This window comes from Bubalus kerabau, chromosome 18, assembly GCF_029407905.1.
Source record: "Bubalus kerabau isolate K-KA32 ecotype Philippines breed swamp buffalo chromosome 18, PCC_UOA_SB_1v2, whole genome shotgun sequence".
NCBI lineage: Eukaryota > Metazoa > Chordata > Mammalia > Artiodactyla > Bovidae > Bubalus > Bubalus kerabau.
The window spans coordinates 64,094,483-64,111,789 of NC_073641.1; the positions used below are offsets into that span (position 1 = coordinate 64,094,483).

The following is a 17,307-nucleotide window of genomic DNA, read 5'->3' on the forward strand; positions in this document are numbered from 1 at the left end:
CTGAGGCCTGATAAGAACTCACTGCAGCTTCATGATCAAAGCTGGCCAGACCCTCCGAGTCTCCAGCTCCACTGAGTCTCCAGCTCCACCCTGGACTCCTCTGCCCTCCTTACGTTTGCAGTACCAGCCTCTTTTCTGTTCTACACACTGATCTTTTCTACCTCAGGACCTTTGCATGTGACTCCCAGCACCTGGAAGACTTTATTTTCTCTTCTTTACCTTTAGGCTCAGTATCTGTGCATGCTAAGTTGCTTCAGTCTTGTCCGACCCTGTGCAGCCCTGTGTACTGTAGCCTGCCAGACTCCTCTGTCCATGGGATTCTCCAGGCAAGAATACTGGAGTCGGTTGCCATGCCCTCCTCCAGAGAATCCCAACCCAGGGATCGAACCCACGTCTCTTACGTCTCCTGCATTGGCAGGCCCCACTAGTTCTTTGTCACTAGCGCCACCTGGGAAGCCTCAGTTTAAATATCTTCAATGCAGAGAGACCTTCCTTAACATCCTCCCTCCCTGATGGCTTTTCAAAGCACCCTGGGCTCTTGATCAGATCTTCTGATGATTTGAAGCGATGTCTTTGCCTGTGTATTTGTGTGTGTCAGGTCAGTTGCCCCAACGACCTACATCTTTCATCTATATGAGGATCATGTCTTTCATCGTCATAGATTGTACTGGCCCAAGACACCCTCTGGCCCTGACAGACCCTAGCTTTTAACTGAATGAGTGAATGAATGAATCCATGAAGGTCCTTCTTTTGATGCTTTGCAGCTACCTAAAAAGTGTCCCGTACTAATTTTCAGCAAAGCAAGGAACCTTTTAACTCCCCTGGCTGCTCATAAAATCTTGCCAGTTGCAGAGATAATGTTCCTTGCATGATCACCAGTTTCCCCAGGAGATCAATTGCTTAGTTAGAGCCATGTACCTGCTTGTTCTCCAGTGTGAGTGTGATATTTCTGATAAATAAAACCACCACATCCATCAGTTTGACCAAATGGCAGAATTTCTTTTCTCCTGTTTAGTTCAGTTTGTCTTTGTGTTTTGCTCTTACTGCCCCAGGTTTTTAAGATGCTGAATTCTTCATCCCACTCATTTATTGGTTTATCAACGAAGTTAGATAATAAATATGGACGCTAAACATCACCTCATTCTCATGAGAACTTTATGTATGATAGCTTCTTGTGTATGTCCCTCCCCCATTTTAAATAAGAAGAAAATGCAGCTTATAGAGGTTTAGCAATGTGTTTCAGAGCTCATGGTATACACTGTGAGCCAGGATTTAAACCTAGACTTTCTGAATCCAAATAGAATGCTCTGCCATGACATTACTTCCTAGGAATCAGCCAGTTAGCACTCAACCCTGCAGCCAGCCCGTCTTACTTATAAATAATTAGAAGAGTCGTAACCATATCTTCATCGCCTCCTTGGGCAAGTGCTAAATGAACAACGTAAATAACATGGGTGACATCTGTTGTTCTGCACAAACATATATTAAATTTCTAGTATGTGCCCAGGTACCAGAGAAACACACATGAGTAAGACATAGTGCACAAATAAGACATGATACTGCAGTGAGTAGCCATACCCATCTCCGGGGGATCTTTCCAACCCAGGGATCAAGCTGGGCTTCCCACGCTGCAGGCAGATTCTTCTGTAGTAGTTGTGTAGTGGTGTTAGTCGCTCAGTCACGTCCGACTCTTTGTGACCCCACGGGCTGTACTCCGCCAGGCTCCTCTGTCCATGGGATTCTTCAGGCAAGAACACTGGCGTGAACTGCCATTCCCTTCTCTAGATGATCTTCCTGACGCAGAGATCGAACCTGGGTCTCCTGCACTGCAGGCAGATTCTTTACCATCTGAGCTACAGGGATTCTGCGCCACCTGGGAAGCCCCATAAGACATGATACTCATGGCTAGAAGGATAGAAAGGCTTCTGAGCTATAGTGCATAATGCGTGCGCTTAGTGCCATGCCAAACGTGTATGCAGAATTTCCGGAGGGCCCTGAGTGAAGCAATCACAGATTCTACGTGAAGGACTTCAGGAAGACTGCCAGGGGCCTGCCCTGGGAGGCAGGCGAGCTTTCAGGGGAAGGGGTAGAGGGGACAGACTGGGGTGGGCAAGTGGCTGAGGGGGACTAGTCAGGATGTGGTTGGCAGGGAAGGACCCAAGAGGCCCCTGCAATAAGAAGGGCCTTTTGGGAGCCAATTGAAAACCATTGAGAGGGAAGGTCATTTCAAAGAGGTTTCTTGACTTTTGTAGGCCACAGGGACCCCCAGGAGGGTAGGCAATTACAGACACCATGTTCCCCATGCTGTGCCCACCGGGAGGAGGATGGGTGAGGGCAGAGGACAGGCCAGCTGCGGGGATCGTGGAGCGGGCAGAGGAGCCCATGGAGCCGGGAGGCTGCTGGCTCTGTGTGCTGGGCCTGGGCCCATCCAGGTCGTGCATGAAGCTTCGACACACTGTCTTTGAGATAGATGTGATGTAGGGACGGGATATCATTGTTAAGCGTGAACTCCAAACCAAGAGGCTGCTGGCTTCAAATCCAGATCTGACCGGAAACCTGCTAGTTGCAAGATCTTGGGCACCCAAGGTGGCCTCTCCCAGCCTCAGTTTCTCCGTCTGTGAACGACAGCGGTGGCGGCCATGCAGGGCTGGGACGAGGGTGAGGCGAGGAAGGCTGAGCTGTGCCGGGTTGTTGTCGCTCAGTCTCTCAAGTTGTGTCTGACTCGCTGTGACCCTGTGGATTACAGCACGCCAGGCTTCCCTGTCCATCACCAGCTCCCAGAGTTTACTCAAACTCATGTCCACTGAGTCAGTGATGCCATTCAACCATCTCATCCTCTTACAGACTTTACCTTGTCCAATTGTCTCAAAACATGAGCCCACTTTACAGATGGACAAACTGAAGGTCAGAGAACGTAAATGTGTTGCCCAAGGCAAGGTTGATAATATCAGAGCTGAAATTTGACACCAAAGGTTTTCTACTCCCCAGACTGACTTTCAGAGCATAAAATACTTCCATTCATTACAAATGAATGCCAATAATCACAGATATTATATTATAGAAATCAGGACCTTCTAAGAGATAGGTGTGGAGGTATTCCTGGGATGTCCTCCTCCTGTGATCATCCTTCTCCCTGGCTCCTCAAGAATCCCCACTGCCTCCAACTGCAGAGTCTCTAGTCTGAAATTCCTTTAACGAGATATGAATGTGGCCTGCTCTGTCACTGAACTCTCCATGGACCAGGGCTGGAGGAGGAGTGGCCAGCTGGCCTCTGCTTTAGGTGCAGGCTTCCACTTTTATGTCCTCTCTGTGGCTACAGCACATTAGCACTGCTGTCACTTAGTCCTTCTGTCTCCTTCCCGTGCTAGAAAGTTATCACCCATTTGACAAGCAAAGAAATCAACCACAATCAGCCATGCGGATTTAGCCACAGACCAAAATCTGCCCTGGGCGGAGACGTGGAACCACCAAGCGCTGCCCGCTGCCAGCCTGTGCATCTGAGTGCAGACACAGCTGGCCAAGGGCATCTGTCTGGATTGGACATAATCATAATCTATCCCTAATCAGAGTTTGCATTCACTTTGTCAGCTCGCATCACTGGCCATCCTTCCCACAGCCACCCTTCTTGTAGGCCAGCTGCCCAGCCTCTAGCTCTTCCCCAGGATAGCATGATGCTCCATGACCAGAGTGTGGAATGACCATAACCAGATGCCAGGGAGCAGGAAGCAAGTAATATAAGTGGGGTGAGAATTATGAAAGTGTTCAATGAAGGAGCATAGAACAAAGGGGTTTCACCTGGGCAGCGGGCAGGGGAAGCCTCCCTGTGAAAAAAGACAGGAAAGATGAGTAGCACTTGGCCAAGTGACAAAGAAGGAAGAGTTCCCAGGCAGACGCTGTGAACAGGACCTCGAGTCTGACTCTGAGTACAGTGGAAGGTCTTAGAGTGGTGGACTTGTGCGCTGATGTACATCTTAGAAGAATCACTGGAGCTTCCCTGAAATGTGGGGGAATTGTAACCCAAATCCCATCTCTGTACACCAGTACCAAATTGAATCTCAAAGGCAGAGTTTTGGGTGGAGCAGAAAAGAAGAGCTTTTTTGCTCTGCCAGCCAAGAGGGGCCACAACAGGCTAATGCCCACAAAAGTGTGCTGTGTCCTGACCAGGAGTGGGAGGTGAGGAGCTTTATAATGATGATTCAGAGGGCATGACCAGCTCGTGGACATCCTTCTGGTTGGTGGTGGAGTAATTGGGAGTCAGCATCATTAACCTTCTGGTGGGCAGCATACAGTTAGCTTCTTTGACCTGGTAGGGTTTTAGTTTCTGCAAAACAGCTCAAAGATATTTCTGTGTGCATCCCTTGAGGGGAACTATTACCCTGCCCCAAGGCTGCACTATTGTTTCTTGGCTGCTCCGCCTTTGTCTTTGCGTCCCCAGTTTAGTTCAGTAGCTCAGTTATGTCCAATCGTTTGCATCCCCTCTATTCCCTAATCAGAAACTGTTTGAACCCACCTTTAGAACTCAGAGAAGGTCTTGAAGGCTGAATGAAGCCTGTTTGCTATAAACAAGAAAACTGGGGGACATAGAAAGGCTTTTGTGCACAGGAGCCCCACAGGGTCCTGCTTGGTTTCAGAATGAGGACAGAAGCAGAGAGACCGATTAAGAGACAAGAGATGCCAGTGCTGTGGGCCCAGCAGTGGCCATGGAGCAGGATTCTGAAGATGCTTTGATACTGGAGCTGATTGATGTGCTGGCTGATTGAATGTAGATGTGCAGGTAAGGTAAGATTCAAGGGTGATCCACATCATATTTATCCAGAGAATTAAAGTGTTTGTTGCACAGCAAAATAACCTGTAAGGAAACCTCCCCCCCGTCCCCAGTGCCTGCCCCCCCCAAACAGATTCCAATTAGCACTACTTTTCTTTCTCCGTTACTTTTTATCTGTTTTTTTTTTCCCCTTGCTTTTAAGATTTCCTCCTCCTTCACCTCTTGATCACTGTAACCACAAATCACTTTGCAAAGGTTCATTGTCATCCTCATTCTTTGTATTCTGTTCATCCCCAGTATAATTCAGGGGCTCCCTGGTGAGGGAAATCAGAATTGAAACCAAGCACAAAAAGATAATCAACACGGATGCAGACATTAAGTGTCTCTGCCCACCCACTGTGCTGCAGACCAGAGGCAGAGCGGGGGTGTAGCTGTGGCTGGCTGCCTTGTACCTGCTGGTAACCCAAAGCCGTCCACAGCTCCCACTCCACCAGTGGCCAGTGCTGACGGGAGGGTATCAGTCATGGGCACCCTATCCTTGAGGTGTGTCCATGTAGGAGAAAAAGAGGAAACTATTACTTTAAGCCTGCAGCAGTTCTAAATTGCTTTGGCATTGGAATAAACTGTATATTTGATTTTTGGCATGTGCTATAAAAAATGCTCTATGGTGAGTATTTGTGATTAAAACTAAAGCAGTCCATTGTGTCTCTGAGGGAATTTTAGGGGATTATTGGATTATTGGAAATACTGGATTTGATCCCTGGGTCTACTGATCCAACAGGTGGTGATTTTCTATAATATAGAAGGATTCCCCTACCTACTTCCCTTTTGCAGAAAAAATAGAGTTGAAACCTTGTAACTCAGATTGGGATGTGAATCCACAGTCTTTTAACTGAGCTCACACCTGGTCCCAGGACTTAATGAAGTTCAGGTTCTTGATGTCTCATGACAGAAAGAATTCAGGGAGAGGCAAACTGGTAGGTAAGAGGTAGATTCTTTGAGAGAGAAACATACTCCACGGCAAAGTATGGTCCATCTTAGAAGCAGGAGCAGCGTCAGGGTACAGGATTGTCACATTTTATAGGAATGGGTAATTTCATGGGCTATTAAGTGGGAGGGCTATTCTAGCTGTTTGTTGGGAGGAGGTAGTGGAGATTTCTAGGAACTGGGCCACTGCCGGCTTTCTCACCTTTTATGGTTGGCCTTGGAACTGTCATGGCACCGTAGGTGTGTCCATCAGCAAGGTGATGTTTTACAGTGAGCATACACTGAGGCTCGAGGTACTTCTAGAGGAAGTCGACTCGACTGCCGTCTTGGACCTGGTTGGTTCTAACCACTTATCTTGTGTCCCATGGTCTGTCATTCTTTTAAATGTGGTGCCCTGCCCACCTTCCTCCTGTTTCAGAATCATTCTATCTTTTCTGTAACTTTTTTCCTTAGTAATTAGCTGGTGAGAACCTTCCCACATTAGCAGATCCAAGAGGATTGATCATAAGTGTAATTGAATTAAAGTGAGTGTTTAGAAAAACTTGTGTTTCCAAATTATATTATCTAGATTATTTTCATGGTACATCATCAATGGCTTGACATTTTTCCCCCATGAAGTAATTTTCTGTGTCTTGTGCCAGAATTCCGAGAACCATTATCATTTACAAAGAGCGGTGAACCCAGACAACGATGTGCCCTGGGCCAATGGTGGAGGGTGGCCACTGAGCTGCTTAAGGGTCCAGTTTTTAAATAAAACCTTAACATTTGCTCAGCATCAGGAGAATGTCGCCAGTATGGTAACAGGCAAGAGATCCTCCAATTGAAGTGCTTATTTAAAGTGACGAGGAGAGACAGTAAAGCCAGACTCTTCATTGCCAACCTGTAAGCTGCCTTTAATGAGGCTCTGTGGCTGCTCAAAGTGTCTTTGCTGTGTGACCTTTCTGTGCAATATTATAATTCTTTCATTTTTTTAAAGCACTATTCCCTTCACCACTAAAGCAGTTAAAGGAAATTTGCACCCAGTCATACCATTATCCTGTACTCATGCTAATGACAAGCCATCTGGTAGTAGTAAACCAAGAAAAGTCACATGAGGTTACCTGGAGTTGGTGAGAGATGTGTTTAGCTTACCATTCCTGCAGCAAGAGGCATCTAAAAATTCTAACAATGGCATCTCATGATTCAAAACATCTGAAGTGCCTCCATTGGAAGATGCAAAAGGTTTGTCTCAAAGTTTTGAAATAATTTAGCAGAGATGTTAAAATGAACATTAGTGAAAAATATGACTTTTTTCCTGTGAATGTGCAAATGAAGTGGTTTTACTATCACTGCTGTAACAAATTACCACAAACCTCAGATATGCAGGTTTCTACCCTAATGGTAGAAAGTGAAGAACTAAAAGCCTCTTGATGAAGGTAAAAGGGGAGAGTGAAAAAGCCAACTTAAAACTCAACATTCTAAAAACTAAGATCATGGCATCCAGTCTCATCACTTCATGGCAAATAGATGCAGGAAAAAACGGAAACAGTGACAGGCTTTATTTTCTTGCACTCTAAAATCACTGCTGACAGTGACTACAGCCATGAAATTAAAAGATGTTTGCTCCTTGGAAGGAAAGCTATGACAAACCTAGATAGCATATTAAAAACAGAGACATTACTTTGCCAACAAAGGTCTGTACAGTCACAAAGCTATGGTTTTTCCAGCAGTCATGTATGGATGTGAGAGTTGGACCATAAAGAAGGCCAAAGAATATATGCTTTCAAATTGTGGTGTTTGAGAAGACTCTTGAGAGTGCCTTGGACTAAAAGGAGATCAAACTAGTCAATCCTGAAGGAAATCAACTCTGAATATTCATTGAAAGGACTGATGCTGAAGCTGAAGCTCCAACACTTTAGCTACCTGATGCAAAGAGCAGACTCATTGGAAAAGACCCTGATGCTGGGAAAGACTGAGGGCAGGAGAAGGGAACAACAGAGGATGAGATGATTGGATGGCATCACTGACTCAATGGACATGAGTTTGACCAAGCTCTGGGAGATGGTGAAGGACAGGGAAGCCTGGCATGCTGCAGTGCATGGGGTCACAGAGTTGGACCCAACCTAACCACTGAACAACAAAAAAGGAGGTTTGGAACAACACAAACATATGATCTCAGAGTGGTCTACCTCAGCATTCTGGGAAGCTTGGCTCATTTTTCTTGCTTCAAGTCTCACAAGTCCAAAATCAAGGTGTCTGCAGGTGGGTTTTTATCAGGACCCTCTAGGGAGGACCTGCTTCCTGGCTCTTTCAGGTCACTGGCCAAATTCAGTTCCTGGCAGCTATAGACTGAGGGCCTCTGCCCGTGCTGGCTGGAGCCTGGGAGGTGTTCTCAGCTAACAGAGGCCACCACCTGGCCTGGCTGGCGGCCCCCTTCCTTCATCTCACAGAGCCAGCAGGCTCAGGTTCTCTCTCCTCACCTTTCCTCAGCCCTCCCAGCCCCTCTTCAGCTACATCTGTCAGACTGACTTTTCTGTCTCCCTCTTCTGCTTTCAAGAGCTCACTTGATTACACTGAATTCAGGAGGATGCCTCAGGATCATTGCCTTGTCTTCAGGTCAGCTGATTAGTAACTTAATTCCATCTGCAAAGCCCCTTCACAGCAGTGACTGGATTAGTGTTTGAGGGTTTGGTTGAACCACGAGAGGGCAGTCATCTTGAAGAGGTTTTTTGTTTGTTTGTTTAAGTTTTTCTTTTTTTAAAATTTTATTGGAGTGTAGCTGAATTTTTTTTTTTAGATTCCCTGATAGCTCAGTTGGTAAAGAATCTGCCTGCAATTCAGGAGACCCGGGTTCAATCCCTGGGTTGGGAAGATCCCCTGGAGAAGGAAATGGCAACTCACTCCAGTATTCTGGCCTGGAGAATTCCATGGACTGTATAGGCCATGGGGTCACAAAGAGTCAGACACGACTGAGTGACTTTTATTTATAGCTGATTTACAATGTTGAGTTAGTTTCAGGTATGCAGCAAAGTGATTCAGTCATACATATACACAACAGCTCCGTTATGTCTCTTTGCAACCCCATGGACGGTAGCCCACCAGGCGCCTCTGTTCATGAAATTTTCCAGGCAAGAATACTGGAGTGTGTTGCCATTTCCTCTTCCAGGGGATCTTCCTGACCCCGGGGTCAAACCCACGTATCCTGCGTCTCCTGCACTGGCAGGTGGATTCTTCACCACTGTGCCACCTGGGAAACCCCACCATATGTATACATATATTCATTCCTTTTCAGGTTCTTTTCTCATATAGGTTATCACAGAACATTGAGTTGAGTTCCCTGTGCTACACAGGAGGTCCTTGTTGGTTATCTGTCTTATATATAGTAGTGTGTGTGTGTTCATCCCAAGCTCATGATTTATCTAGTCCCCTCAGCCCATTTCCCCTTTGGGGAAAGTTTTTTTTCATTGTCTGTAAGTTTAGTTTTTGATATCTGTACCTCTGTTTCTGTTTTGTAAAGAAGTTCATTTGTGTCATTTTTTAAAATTAGGTTCCACATATGAGTGATATCATATGCTAATGAACAGACATCTTTAGAATTTTTCCCTCCCACAACCAAGAAGAAAAAAGCCATGATGATAATGGAAGCAGACAATTAAACTTGATTTTAAACGAGTTTCTTTGAACAGTTCTGATACCGATTTTTCCAGCACTATTCCTAATTGTGATTAAGACCAGTGCATAAAGTTGAAAGTCCACATTGGCACCCATCTTTAAAAAGCTGACTCCTGCTTTCTTTTAATAAGTGCTTCAGAAATTTCTTCCCAGAAGTTGAAAGATGTTTCAATATATAAGATTAAATGTATTCTCTTCTCCCTTTCAGAGAAAACTTAAAAGGCAAGAGATCATAGTTTTGCTGAATTTTCTGTATGTTTTTTTTCTTATGCAAATTATATAATGTATTCTTAGAGTTTTTCCTCCTTCCTGTCCCCCACCACTCCTACACTAGATATTTCCATTCTAAAACAAGAAGAAAAGAGAGTGGTCCAGAGACACCTTCTGTAGTCTTAGTTCATTTTTGGCCAAACAACCATTGGCCTTATTTGTTCATTTCAGTTAGCTTAGAACTATATAGTAATCCCTGGCCAAGTTAACTGCAGTCTGGACTTTGCATCATTTATCATGTTCTTTGGCTTCCCTGGTAGCTCAGACAGTAAAGAATCTGCCAGCAGTGCAGGAGACCTGGGTTTGATCCCTGAGTCAGGAAGATCCCCTGGAGAAGGAAGTGGCTACCAACTCCAGTACTCTTGCCTGGAGAATCCCATGGACAGAGAAGCCTGGTGGGCTACAGTCCATGGGATCATAAAGAGTCGGACACCATTGAGTGACTAACACTTTCACTTTTGCCCAAATAAAAGACTGCCTAGTGAGTCATCAAAACTTCTAAATCCATGAAATAGCAATTAGAAGAGATGGGTACATTGTAAGAGATTAAAGGGAAAAATGTATTTTTATTTTTAATCACTTCCTTCCCATTTGGACATGAGGCTTAAGCAGTTTTGATATAGGGACTATTTTTGTTAGCATTTTGGCCACAGATTTAAGGAGACATTTTCCAAAAAAGAAGTGTAAGAAAACAAACCAAAAAACATGTTTAAAGCAGAAGGGGATGGTTACCAGCAGGCATCTGCCCTGGAGCAACAAAGTAACAGGGGCTTTGCCTTCTGTATCCTGTGGCCCCTTTTTCTAAGCACTTTACCTTCTCTTGAGTCCCTTGGACTGCAAGGAGATCCAACCAGTCCATTCTAAAGGAGATCAGCCCTCGGTATTCTTTGGAAGGAATGATGCTAAAGCTGAAACTCCAGTACTTTGGCCACCTCATGCGAAGAGTTGACTCATTGGAAAAGACTCTGATGCTGGGAGGGATTGGGGGCAGGAGAAGGGGACGACAGAGGATGAGATGGCTGGATGGCATCACTGACTCGATGGACTTGAGTTTGAGTGAACTCCGGGAGTTAGTGATGGACAGGGAGGCCTGGCATGCTGCGATTCATGGGATCGCAAAGAGTCGGACACGACTGAGCGACTGAACTGAACTGAACTGAACTGAACCTTCTCTTGCTGGGCAAGGACAGTGAGACCTCAGCTTAGAGGAATGCTGATGGCAACAGTCTGACAGTAAATACCCAGGGCAAAACCATATTTGGGAGAGGTTGGGGAATTGCACTGAGATAGAGGGGTTAGACAGAGAAGGCAATGGCACCCCACTCCAGTACTTTTGCCTAGAAAATCCCATGGACGGAGGAGCCTGGTAGGCTGCAGTTCATGGGGTCGCTAGAGTCAGACACGACTGAAGCAACGCAGCAGCAGCAGCAGCAGAGGGGTTAGAAGCAGAAGGAAGAGGGAAGACCCAGAGTAAGTGCACTTCCTTGCCTCTGATGATATTCAGTGCTTTGAGTTTTTTATTGTTGTTATTGTGACTCAGTATGGTATCCATGCATGATCAAAGCAATTATGAAAACAAGGAATGCAGCTTGAGGAACATGTACCATCTAGGTGAGGGAGCTTTTTAAAAAATCACATGGATTCCCAGCTTTAATATGTCTTTGAAGTACAATCAGTTAAAATTTCCTATAGGTAAATAAACTGAAAGATTACCTGACTGCCTATGGGGAATTGAGATAAATTGGAATGCAAGTTAGAAAGGTGGTTTTCATAATAATTATTAATAATCTGGAACATAATGCCAAATCTTGAAAGTCTTCAAACCCACAATCTTAAATTTAAAAGGCAAGTAGCCAATTACCTACAATCCTTTATTAGTCAGCTTTGTTCTCCTACTTCTTGGAAAACAGAAGACTCAGAATACACAGAATTGGATGGCCTCGGCATTACTCATTATTTATTTAGCCACGATGCTCACTTTTCTGGAAGCTGTCTGCTGTCTGAAGTGAATATTGTGCTTTCTACTTCCCAGTTTCCTGGCATATTAGTATATTAATGTGTTTTAAAGCTCAGGTTTTGTGATGTACCTTAAATCGAGCTGGTCAATGATTGGTTTAGCATAAAAAAGAAGAAAACACTGTTTTCGTGTTTAAAACATTGTTCCAATCATGTTTGAACTTCGCTTGCATGTTGATCCATGACATCTTCTTTTTGCTGTTTTTGCATTTGTAATCAAGGCAGAGCTGCCATTGGCCAGCTCTTGGTTTTGTTCTGTGGAAATGCTCTGTGCAGTGGTGGTGATGGTGATACAAAGACTTAATGGGATGCTGAGGTGCCAGGACAGAGGTGGGATGTGTGGGCCTCCAGAATGAGATGCATCCTGATTTGAAGTCGATGCTCTAGAAAGAAGAGCCTACCACAAACGTACCCTAGTGAAATGTTGCAAGAGTTAGTGGAATACAGGGCAGGTGGGCATCAATGGCCAGGGGATTGGGCTACCGTTCAGTTCAGTCACTCAGTCGTGTCTGACACTTTGCAACCCCATGAATCGCAGCATGCCAGGCCTCCCTGTCCATCACCAACTCCCGGAGTTCACTCAGACTCACATCCATTGAGTCAGTGATGCCATCCAGCCATCTCATCCTCTGTCATCCCCTTCTTCTCCTGCCCCCAACATCAGAGTCTTTTCCCAACACTGCTCTAAACTCGAGATGCAGTTGAGTTAGAGCCTCAGCTTCTGCCCCGAGTGTTACAAGCTAGAAAACAATTGTGGGTGTTCACGGAGCCCAAAGAATCACAGGCACAATTCGGCTCACAGTTCACCATTTAGTCACGCAGCCTTCACCCTTTTCTTCCCTCAGATTTCCTTGTAATTTAGCCCTACAGGAAACTTTGAGCAGACATTGCATAGAGCACTTAACTCTGTGGCGTTCATCAATTTTAATTAGAATTGAGGAGCTGAGATCCTAGGTAGTCCTTGACAGCAATAGGGTGTCTGTTAACTCAGGCATTTCTGGTTCCACTCTGGGCATCCTTGGAACTGTGAGTGAGGTGTGTGGCTGATTCCAGAAGGCACGTGTCTGGGTAGTCCTGGAAAGGGGCAGCATGGAATAGTCCACGTCAGAGGGGCTCCTCTGTCTCTCTTCGCTGGTTTCCATTCATAGGTGGGGTGGGGGTGTCAACAGGGCACAGCATGGCAGTGGGGTTTACTGCCAGTACAGGAGGTAGTTGGTCTTTAGGCCACTGAAGCATTCTGCCTCTGCAGCTCAGCAAAGCAATTTCCAAGCCATCAGTGTCCTGACTTATAAAGAAATTGCCTTCCTTGGGAGATGACTGCAAGTTGCATAGCAGGAATCCAAGCAGCAGGACTCGGCTAATCTTAAAAAAAAATTTTTTTTTTTTAAAGGAAAAAGGGAAATTGATTTCTCTGGAAATTGTTCTGACTTGACTATAATGAAGTACCCACTTTAAAAACATATGTAGACAGAGAAGTCAAAAGCTTTTCAAGTAAATTCAACCTCCCATTATTCGTACCCAATAAAAGTTTATGGAGGTGAGGCTATTCCTGATGCGGTTCGTACCATTTGGTACTTAGGGTTAGCATTTCAGATGATGTTCTGGGAATTCATTTAAAGCAACGAGGCTGCAGTACAGACTTCACTCAAGCAGAGCTGAGAAGCTGACTCATTTCTCTCCCTACAGTCCACTCATTTCCCACGCAGTGCTGAGTACCAGCCACAGCACTCTGTTCCCTGGAAGCTGTAAAGACTGAGGTTTGGGGGGCCGCTTCTGCCAGAAAGAGGACTGGAAGAAGCGAAGGATGTCAACCAGGCAGGAGAGCAAGCTGGGCCAAGATGACCACTGACCTGGTGGCACTCTTGTGTTTAATCAGCTCAGCAAGGGGGCAAAATAAATTAAAGCAGCGTACTTCTGCCTCAAAAGGTGCATCATCCTATCCCATCAGTATTTCCTGTGCAGAGGGCCTTAGTATGCCCTGAGTTACATAGACTGTCTCCCGATCTTGCACAGTCAAGGGTAGCACCTCACCCCAATAGGCATAATTTTTATTTTCTTATACATGGCTTATTTGGGTCTTAATCAAATCTATACAATTATTTGATCATCTGGAAATACCTTCCTAAAGCTTGCATGAGCCTACTGCAGATAAACAGTTTTCTAGGGAAGGAACCATAAGGAAGGCTGAGTGCTGAAGTATTGATGCTTTTGAATTGTGGTGCTGGAGAAGACTCTTTAGAGTCCGTTGGACTGCAAGGAGATCAAGCCAGTCAATCCTAAAGGAAATCAACTCTGCATATTCATTGGAAGGACTGATGCTGAAGCTGAAGCTCTAATACTTTGGTCATCTGGTGCAAAGAGCCAACTCATTGGAAAAGATCCTGATATTGGGAAAGATTTGGAGCAGGAGGAGAAGGAGGCGACAGAGGATGAGATGGTTGGATGACATCACCATCTTGACAGATATGAATTTGAGCAAACTCCAGGAGATAGTGGAGGACAGAGGAGTCTAGTGTGCTGCAGTCCATGAACAACAACAAAGGGAAGGGGTGTGTGTCTGTGTGTGAAAATTTTAGGGATGGTGTTGAGAAGAATTCCACTTACCCTTGAGTCAAACAAGCCAAACGCTGTGTGTTAGTTTCTTATTGCTGCTGTAACAAATTACTACAAGCTTAGTGACATAGAACAACAAAATTACGACCCAGAGGGATGGAATGGGGAGGGAGGAGGGAGGAGGGTTCAGGATGGGGAACACATGTATACCTGTGGCGGATTCATTTTGATATTTGGCAAAACTAATACAATTATGTAAAGTTTAAAAATAAAATTAAAAAATAAATTAATTAATTACTTAAGAACAACAAAATTTATTATCTTACATTTTCTGTGGGTTGAAAATCTAATTCTCATTTTACTAACTTAAAATCAAGGTGTTATCAGGGTTACGTTCCTTACTAATGGCTCTTGGGAGGGCCTGTTCCAAGCTCCTTCAGGTTGTTGCCAGAATCGAGTTCCTTGTGGCTGTCGGACAGAGGTGTTTGTCTCTTTGCCAGCTGTCAGCTAGGAGCCAGCTTCCTCTCCCTTTCACCTTTGCATGTGGTCCATATACATCAGAACCAGCACCAGAGAGGGAGTTGAGTTCTCCTTCTGGGATCTCTCTGACTCCAGCTAGAGAATGTTCTCTGCTTGTAAGGCTCATGTGATCAGACTGGGTCCATAGAGATCATCCAGGACAGGCTCCCTATTTTAAAGTCTATAACCTTAATTCCATCTGCAAAGTCCCTTTGTCCATGTAAAGAAATCCATTCAGTTTCCAGGGATTAGGACACAGACATCTTTGGGGGCTATTATTTGGTCCACCCCAGTCCACCCTCTGGTCCCCAAATATCCACATCTACCCCATGTCTTTTCATCCCAATTACACCATCAACTTAAGGTCCTAAATCTCTTCAGCTCAAAAGTTCAAAATCGGAATCATCTAATCAGGTGTAGATGAGTAACCATGAAGCGCATCAGTGACCCATAAAGTATAGCTGCTGGGGAAGAGTTCCTCTCCACCTATGAACCTATGATTCTAAAGAAACAGCTTATTTGCCCCCAATATACAGTGTTGGAACAGGCACGGGGTAATAGTTATAGACATTCCACTTCCAGAAACAGAGATGTGGAAAATAAAATGAAGTGCTGGGCCAAAGCAGCTTGGAAACCCAGCCCAGCAAATCCCAGTTGCAAGGTTTCAAAGCCAGGGACTTATCCTGTCATCCTTGGTTCTGCTCTCTGGGTGAGATGTCAGAAAAAGGCAACACTAAAAGGAAATGCTTCTAGAAAGACGAGTTCACCAGGCAGGTGCAGGGGAGGCCAAACGTCCTAAGTGTTTACCTACTTGCTCCTGCTGATCTACACCAGGCAGGAGGAGAGGGTCTGGTGCTGCGCTGCCTGGCACTCAGAGCACCCCACCTGGGCTGCCAGCAGCTCAATGTGGAGAATGTGCCCCCCCTCCCCCACATCAGAGAGGGAGCAGCTTGAACATCAGGTCTGTGCTGCCGGCTCTGTGGATTCTGCCTCTCCCCATGCCTGTCCTGCTGGGCTGGCATCAGGACAGTGCGTAGCTTCATATTTCCGTTTTGCCTCCAGACTACCTGTGTTCCTTGAAGTGGTCTCAGCTCTGCTCTCTAAAGCCCTCTGGCGGCCCCGTGCCCCTCTTCACACTTGTATAGAGTCTCAGGAACCCAGCCCAGATTCTGCAGAGACCCAGCATCTGGGCTCTGCTAATAATAAACTGGGAGATGAGACAAAATTGCCTGGTGCTCAACAGTCCAGAGTTGTGTGGGGCTGTAGGAAGGATGGTAAGGAATTTTAACAGGGATGGAACCCAGGGTTCATGGGGTTGGAGGTGGGCCAGGTATGAGAAGACCCTCAATGGAGGCCAGTTATAAATGCCAAGGATCAGGCTGGGTGGAGAAAAGAAGAGAGATGAAAAGATTATAGAATCTGCTTTAAGCAGAAATTTCCAAATTATGTTCAGTTCAGTTCAGTCACTCAGTCGTATCTGACTCTTTGTGACCCCATGGACTGCAGCACGCCAGGCCTCCCTGTCCATCACCAACTCCCGGAGTCTACTCAAACTTATGTCCATTGAGTCGGTGATACCATCCAACCAGATTATCCTCTGTCATCCCCTTCTCCTCCCCTCTCTCATCCCCCTCAATCTTTCCCAGCATCAGGGTATTTTCAAATGAGTCAGCTCTTTACATCAGGTGGCCAAAGCATTGGAGTTTCAGCTTCAACATCAGTCCTTCCAATGAATATTCAGGACTGATTTCCTTTAGGATGGATTGGTTGGATCTCCTTGCAGTCCAAGGGACTATATCAACTGACAATTCGATCAAGATTATACTGATTATTTCTAAGAAATAGATATTACAGTATCATTGCGCTTTTTTTAAACAAAATATCTACAAGGCTTTGTTTCAGTGTTAACTTTTATGCATAGAAATTTTGCTGCACCAGCTTCTAGTCAGACATGGAAATCACCTCCCTCAAAATGAGTAGAAGATGGTTTAAGTACAGCAGGAGGGGAGGAACTTTGTAGGCTGGACACTGGCTGTTTATGAGACTCTTATGCAGTCACTTATATAGGACCATAACTACAACCAGTGACCAACACACAACAGTATTGGAATTTTCATTTTTAAAGAGCGAAATGCACAAGTAGAATAAATTTCGTGTTGGAACAGGGGGTAAAAATCAAAGGTAATCTTCTGAAATGTTTCACTCATTCAGGAATAAAAGTGGAAACCCAACCCCAAAGGCTTGTAGGATGCTCTTAGCCATTGAAAGAGAGACATGTTCACACCTCAGTTCACTTAAAAATATTAACATATATGATGCCTCATCCTACTGCAGGCGCTGTGATACCTTCCTGCCCACCCGCCCACCCTGCATCACTGGAGAGGGGGTGGGGGGAGATTTAGGCGTGTGTCCTAAGCACTTCCTTGTCCCTCTTGGGACCTCATTAGTCTTTCTCATTTCTCAGTATATTACACATTTTCTTATTGTAGCCTGTTAATAACTTTTTAAAATTTTTGGCAGAGACTGGACTAAAATCAAACAGAAAC

The 17,307-nt window shown here is 45.2% G+C and overlaps 1 protein-coding gene across 1 annotated transcript in view; it reads left to right on the forward strand.

The window, feature by feature from the left end:
- The window catches only part of CTNND2 (catenin delta 2), a 1,122,555-nt gene that overhangs the window by 942,081 nt on the left and 163,167 nt on the right, over positions 1 to 17,307 (forward strand). The window lies entirely within an intron of this gene.